This window comes from Marmota flaviventris, chromosome 14 (assembly GCF_047511675.1).
Source record: "Marmota flaviventris isolate mMarFla1 chromosome 14, mMarFla1.hap1, whole genome shotgun sequence".
Classification (NCBI taxonomy): Eukaryota; Metazoa; Chordata; class Mammalia; order Rodentia; family Sciuridae; genus Marmota; species Marmota flaviventris.
This window is the reverse complement of record NC_092511.1, coordinates 66,344,896-66,353,091: the sequence shown is the minus strand read 5'-3', so window position 1 is coordinate 66,353,091 and position 8,196 is coordinate 66,344,896. Positions and strand designations below refer to the sequence as shown.

The following is an 8,196-nucleotide window of genomic DNA, read 5'->3' as shown; positions in this document are numbered from 1 at the left end:
GATTTTTCATTTCCTTTTTATGTTAAAAGATAAGAAGTCTAGTTACAAATGCTTTGAAAGGAACATCGTCCTACAGAGTAAAGTAACAACAGGACATTTGGAGCATTATGAAAAACATTTCAATAGAACTCAAAGCTGGAAACAAATTAGATGGAATTCTTCATAAGTTTTGGACTGCAACAGTAAGAATACAAGTTTTTCCCTTTCTGTGCAGGGGTCAAACTTACCAGGTGAGAATGTTATTTCCCTGGAAGTCGGGACATTGCTGTGATCAACTCTTGTTTAGTGAATCAGTACATATAGAGCCAATTTGTTCAGAAACTAGTGCCTTATATAAATAAATCTTGTCATTGGGGGGAAATGTAGAGTTTTAAACTTCCGAAAGTGTTGTTATTTTTGAGCCAAATTTGTTTGAATAGGTATGGGTGGCCTTGCAGCAAGCGTTGTAATAGAAAAATTTAATATGTTAGTGAGAATTTTTTGCTTTTCTTTGGTAAACAGGCTGATATTTAGGTTAAAGTTGCTAAGTAATTTGAGGACTTTATTCTTCTTTTTGTTTGCTTTGATTCATTTTATTTTTCTTTTTAAATTATGGTGCACAACCACAGCAAAGAAGAGAACTGTGGACAATGTATTAAAATGTGTTTTATAAATTGAGTTTATGTTATAGTACTAATTTTATAGTTCAAATGTATACATTTCCTCCATTTGATTTATTTCTATAGAAACAAAGAAATTCTCTCACAATACCAGGAAGAGACATGGTTTGAATTGTGTCCTTCTAAGTATGATGTGTTGGAATGTTAACTGCCAATACCTCAGAGCATGACTATTAAAAAACAGGATCTTTACAAGTAAGTTACAATTAGATCATTAGAGTGGGTTTCAATCCAACATGCTGATAAACTTTAAAAAAAGGGCAAATTTAGACATGGAAACACACAGAGAACGAAGATAATGTTAATACACAAGAAAAATGACACCTACAAGCCAATTCCTGAAGACACCAGGAAGAGAGGCATGGAATAGATTCTTTCTCACAGCTCTGAGAGGGAATCAACAGTGCTGACCTCTGGACTCTAGTCTCCAGAGCTACATGATCATAAATTTCTGTTGTTTAAGCCACCTGCTCCATGGTACTTAGTTATTGTGGTTCCAAGGAACTAATAAAAATTTTTTATACAAAATCATTCTCAAGATATCATTTTTGAGGCTCTGGGTACTCCAAAAATCATCTTGGAAAATGATTTACTCAATATCATTATGACTGAGAAGTTTAGGAGAAGATAATCAACTTCATAGATTATTATCACATAGGAATGCGGTAGGTTGGAGTAAATATAAAAAAAATGTTTATTTACTCTCTATGTGAAAATTATAAAAAGCACTTATTTACTTTTATGAGAAGCTTTCAAATTGAGAAAATTTCTAACATATGAGGAAAAAGCAAAAGTGATGGGAGAAAATAGATGTGAATATATAAATAACAAAAGTTCTTGGTAATAAGATGTCCCTCTGATACTTGTCCCTTCCAAGTGTACCAACCCTGAATATTCTTTGAGTATAAGGGAAACTTATAAATATGATGAGATTTTACTCCCATGATTTTGTCCCAATTTGTGACAAAAGGAATTTTGCAAATGTATTTATGGTTCCTAATGAGTTGACTTTGAGAAAAATAAAAAGAAGTGTGACTTACATAATCAGGTGAATCTTATAAAGTGACTGGAGATATTAAAAGAAAGAAAGACTTTCCTGCTAGCCTTGAAGGTATGAAATGTCCAGGCTGGAGATAAGACCACATGACTGGAAATGGTGGATAGTTTTTAGGCATGGAGAATGTTCTCCAATTCAGAACTTATTAGCAATTCAAAAACTTTGCCCCACTGTATTATTCTAACTATACAAATGACCCCCCCCCCCCACAGACTGAGATCAGTTCACAATGTTGATTAACACACTTATTTTAGACTGGGAGATTCTAGGCAGAGAATTCAGTTATGCTGAGTTAGACTTCTGAATTGAGCACTATGAGATAAACGGATGCTGTTTCAAATTGCTAAGTGTGTGGTAAACCGTGATGCTGCAACTGAAAGCCACAAAATGTCCTTAAAGTACATGGGAAATGCAGTACTTTTATTTTAAGAACGACTATTAATAATTAAGTAAGTGTACTATAAAGCATATGATAAGACATAGAATAATTTCAAAAGTGAAAAAAGTTGTCAATAGTACAGTAAACAAAAGGTATAAAAATACCCCCAATAACTCAAAAGAAAGCAGAAAAAAAAATAGATGGAACTAATTGAAAAATCTCTAGAAATTTGGTAGATTTTTATAAACTACATCAAGAACTGCAGTAAAATACATAGTCTAAATACATCAATAAAATGACACATTTTCATGTTAGATAAAAGGAAAGATTCATCTGTATGCTATCTACAAGAAATTCATTTAAATACAAAGTTGCAGATTAGTTTAAAGGATGGAAAATATGCAATTTCAGCACTAATAAAAAAGCTAGATATTTATGTTCATATGAGAAAAATAGGCTTTGTAATGGAAGATATTACTGTGACTAAAATGGATGATTACATACTAATAAAGAAACCAATTTCTCGTATCTATCTATCTATCTATCTATATATACACATATATATTTTAAAATAATTAAAACAAAAGCAACAAGTTTTCAAAGTATATTATACAAATTGAAAAATAGGCAATTCCATAATTATATTTGCACACATCAATAATCATATTTCAATAGTTAATAGAACAAGAGCATAAAGAATCAGTAAGACATCAGAAGCCCTGAACTACGCCACCAATCAATATTTTAATATATATAAAATTCTCTATTCAGAAATTGCTCAGCATATTTAAGTTGATGTGGAATATTCACAAGGTGTTTTCTCATATTAAAATATGTCACACTAAAAAAATCAATAACATAAAAATGCTTGTTAAGTGCCCAAATATTGGAAATTCATGATACATTTCCAAATATCCCATGTATCAAATAAGAGAACACAAGGAAAAATTTTAAATATTTCAAGTTGAATAAAAATGAAGGTACTTTGTGAAAGTGTCATTATTAGAAAAATATAGCATTAAAAACATATATGTAGTGAATATAGGTTTCAGTTTATGTTCACATTAAGAAACTTGATAAAGAGAAGGAAATTAAATCTAAGGCAGGAATAATAAAGGATATGAGAAATATAAATTCAGAAAGAAAATTGAGTACAGAAAATAATAAATGATATTAATTCAATCTGATTCTTTGAAGAAATAATAAAATTAATGAACTTATCATACTAACCAAAAAGACATATCACAATAATTACATATATGTCAATTCTAGAGTTGGTGTGTGTGTGTGTGTGTGTGTGTGTGTGTGTGTGTGTGTGTGTGAGAGAGAGAGAGAGAGAGAGAGAGAGAGAGAGAGAGAGAGAGAATTATATATTCTATCAAAGTTTTGATGTTATCTTAAGGATCCTTAAACCTCTGTTCATATTTTCCAATTTTTATTTCAATCTGTTTTCCTCAAGTTGAATAATTTCTGTTAATCTGTGTTCAAGTTTATCAAGATTTTCCTCAACATAGTGCTATAAAACCTATCTAGTGAACATTTTTATCTCAAATATTGTTTCAATTTTAAAACTTAATTTTTAAAAATTTTCATATATTTGATTTCTGAGATAGTGCTTCAATTCATCTTGATCTCATTGATCATAGTCATATTAAATTCTATAAAGTATTTTAAAGTATTTTGTGATAATCATAACACCCAGATCATCTTCAGATATGCACTTGTGAATTATTATTTTCCTGAGTATGAGGTCACATTTTCATACCTTTTGCCTATCAAATAATTTTGGAACATAAACAGGAATTACTGTTAGCAACCTACCTCATATATGGGGATCTCAGTGTGGTCAAATATTAGGATAAAGTTTATTTACTATTATTGATTTTGTTTCATGTTTGTTTTTTTTTTCTATTGTTTTCCTTTAAACCTAGTTGCTCCAGACTTCTTTTCATTGTTTTGCAGTGGAAAAAAGGGCATGTTATTTTTAAATCAAAGTCTTAGTGACTTTGTATTCTTGCAATGGACCGCTAGAGTCTTCAGGGCACGGTGACATTAAAAAAGAGAACTTTTCCTGTTTGTTTGTTGCATCTTCTATATTTTTATGACTCTCTAAACTCTGGTTCTCAGTCTTTAGAGTCATCAGAAAGCGTTTTTCTCACTTGCTTGCAAGTTTATAATTAATATATGTGGGGCACCTTAACTACATGGTATAGCAGTTAGATCTCTCTCTCTCTCTCTCTGTGTGTGTGTGTGTGTGTGTGTGTATGCATATATGTGTGTATGCATGTATGTCTGTGTGTCTGGCTTATACTCCAGTTGTGCTAGGGCAGCAGGATAAGTTGCCAAGAAAATACCCAGAGCCAGCATGAAAGACATAGGGTTTGTTGAAAATAGCTAATGAAGATCTAGTAGCAATGGGCTGGACAGGTGCTTCTCCAGAAGGTTCACTGGTAATAGGCTGGTTAGGTGCACTTGTTTCGCAAGGTGCCTCTGGGTTTTTCACCAGAAAATTATGCCTTTTATCCCTCACAACCCTTTGTCCAGGGGCAGTTGCCTGAATGAGCACATCTCTCTCCCTGGTGCTCTGATTTGAATCAGCTGTGCTTCAGGGAAAGGCGTTTTTATAAAAGTTTTATAATGAAGCAATGATATCATTAATTTACATTTTTTTTTCTTTTGGTCCTTGTATGACCAGCATTCCAAGGAGCCTCTACCCTGAAGTGCATGGAAGAAAGCAGCTTTCTACAGATAACACCAACATGCCCTAGTTCCCAGCATACATGAGAGAAGTCAGTGGCCTGGATAAAAGCTATACAGGCATTCTTGCACAGAGCAGGCTCTCAAAGTTCCCCTGGCTTGGCTACATCCTTGGGATCCTTGGCTAAATCCTTTCAGGGATATGATGTTACTGTTTTCTTTTCTTTCTTTCTTTTTTTTTCCAAATATGAAACACTGCACGGATTTGCATGTCATCCTTGAGCAGGGGCCATGGTAATCTTCTTTGTGGTCCTTCCAATTTTAATATGTGTGCTGCCTGTTTTCCTTTCTTTAAGGATGATACAGTGTGTGTGTTTGTGTGCTTTAATTGGCAGATAGCATTATATGTTTTTATTACACATGACATGATCTGTATATATAAATTGAGGAATGGTTAAATATAGACAGATAAATACTACATGATCCCACTCCTTTGAAAAAGGTGATCTCATAGAAATTGAATGTAGAATGCTTTTACAATAAACTGAGGTGTTATGGTTTGGATGTGAGATGTCTCCCTAAAGCTTATATGTGAGACAATGCAAGGTTTGGAAGAGAAATGATTGGGTTATAGCCTTAATTTAGTCAGTGAATTAATGGGATTAACGGAGCAGTAACTGGAGGCAGGTGCCAGGTCTAGAGGAAGTGGTTCAGTGGGGCCGTGGCTATGGGATATATATTTTGTATCTGGAGACTAGGGTCTTTCTCTGCTTCCTGATGAATCTGTGAGCTGGTTCCTTCAGCCACACTCTTCCACCATGGTGTCCCGCTCACCTCCAGCCCCAAGGATTGGAGCCTACCTTCTATGGATTAAGACCTCTGAAACTGTGAGTCCTCAAATAATCCTTTCCTCCTCTACAGTTGTTCTGGTCAGGTCCTTTCAGTCACAGCAGTGAGAAAAGCTGACTAAAATATGGAGTATTTAAGGGCAGAAAGAGGAAGAATGGAGGTTGGTCAACATAACCACAGTTGGATTGCTGGAATAACTTTTAAGAGTTTTGTGTGCTTTTTCGTGGACTGCCTTTTTGAAAATGTGTATTTAGGGCTTCCTTCACATTCCTGAAAAGGTGAAGAGCTTTTGCTTTGTTAAATTTTCATATTACCTACACGTTGGAAGCAGTTCTTATATACTATTTTGAAGGGACAAAGAAAATAGATGCAGAGTCACATAGCAGTCACACAACCATAGTATACCACATTGCATACTTAGGCAAGTTTTTCTGATAGTGAATGGCAGATTTAATTACAGGCTTAATGAGGCTAAGAATGTTAGATGATTGTATGTGCCATAAGGTTAAGGGTACCAGAAAAAAATTTGTAACTAAAACATAAAAATATCAGGGTTAGAAGTTTTAAATGGAGTATATAAGAGGAAATTTTCTGAGTAATCTTGATTTACCAAGTGAACATACAGCATGCACTTGACTGGAACATTAGCAGTAACACCACTTTTGTGTCTCTCTTTGAATAATGGCTTAATGAAATGTAATCTGCCTTCCTCTATTATTATGCATTCTTTTTTTATCATAGACTAATTTATAATTTTTAAAATTATTTACTCAGAGTTCAAATGTATCATACACTTATTCTGTGGTCCTTGTAAGTCCTTATCTTCATGTTAAGATATGTAATTCATTAATATGAGCAATCTATTTGGTCCAAAACCAGATACTCTTTCTATGTAGGTAGGGTCTTTGAGGAAAAAAATGGACAAATTCAGGAACAAGCCTTCAGTATAGTGGGTTGGGTCCAACACTACCTTAACAAACACCTCTGACCTGGAATTTGTAAGAATAACAAGCTCTTGCATGATAACTTAAAGGCTTGTTCTTTGATTGTTATGGGACTATGTTCAGTAGATATAAATAATGTATGAAAAGGGTCTGCAAAAATACTCTGTGAATGAGTGTATATTATATTTTGTATTATTTTCAAATTTTACATAGTTACTGGAGCTTGACACCTTGTTTTACATGTTCTTATACTTCTGGCAACCAGCATGAGCTCAAGACAGTTTCCAAGTTTCTGTGAGAGAGCTGTTTTCCATCTTTTAAAAATGAATCCAGCATCCCTGGACAGCCACGGGTAATAAGGGGGTTCTTGGTAGTGGTAACACAGTCTATATTAGCATTTTCAGATAATCTTTGACGATTTGGTGTAATAACTGATGCCTGTCTAGTTTCCTAAAATTAGCTCCAGCAGATATGTCCTTCTTCCCATTTCTTATTCATAATGTCAGCTACTTTCATAACAGCTGCATTTGAAATATATTCATCTTGTCATAAAAAGCAAATCTACCATCTATTGATGAATGTAAGATAGTGAGGAGGTTTGATGGTATTCATAGACTGTATCATGCTTCTTTTGAGATGTCTTTGCCATCAGAAAATAATGTGAATAGTTTGAAAAGTTTCACTGACAAATCTCTAGCCTGTTACTGAAATGTAGTTTATCTCTCTGTTCATATTGATTTTCATAAAGAGAACTGAAGTTTGAGATATACTTAATACTTAGATTTTGAACTTCTGTAAGAACTATAAATGTGACTTTAAAAAACTTTTCAAATATTAATTGACATTCTGAAAATGTGTTATTATCATGAATTTTAAATATGCTTTCAAATATAATTCAGGAGTATTGTATCCTATATGTGAATTATCTGTGTTACATTTTACTGTGAGAATGATGGATTCAAAATGATATGAAATAAAGTTTTAATCTTTATCTATAAGGCAGTTTTCATTCTATCAAAATGATAGATAAGGAGAGAAGTTCTAGTGTTAATACACTTCCTGAAATAAGATGATTATTTTTAAAGGCTATTTTATTTTTTCTTGTTTTATTCATGAAATTAAGGAATGGAGAAAGCTAATGTGCAAAGCTTCAAATAAAACTGAGATACTGATCAAGGGAAAACTGAGAATATAAATGTCTTTTCAAATAATGTGTTTTTTGTTACCTGTGATTATTTTTCCCCAAAGCACACTTTTAGACATAAATTAATTATATCTATAGAATTCATTTTGCCCATGATACAGCATAATACTGTAAAACTAGACTCATTATAGTCAATATAGTTTGCTTTTTATAATGCTTTAGATATCAATAAATCTAACTTCTTTCATTCTGCATGATAACATATCATACATTGATTAAAACAATACATTGTAAATCAACATAAATTACTTAAAGTAAGTTAGAAAAAAAGGTCAAAATTTATCATTCATTACAAATTAAATACATCTCTTTATCTTCTGGAGTTTTTTAAGAAACGTAACTGTGTTGATGTCAAATGGTAGACTTTTTTTAAAGAAATTTTAAGGAAAGGGATGATATCACAACAT

The 8,196-nt window shown here is 32.7% G+C and overlaps 1 pseudogene; it reads right to left on the bottom strand.

Annotated features, from left to right (window-relative positions):
* Nucleotides 1–5,033: 5,033 nt before the first annotated feature.
* LOC114099527 (U6 spliceosomal RNA) lies at nt 5,034–5,129 on the bottom strand (annotated as a pseudogene).
* Nucleotides 5,130–8,196: the final 3,067 nt, after the last annotated feature.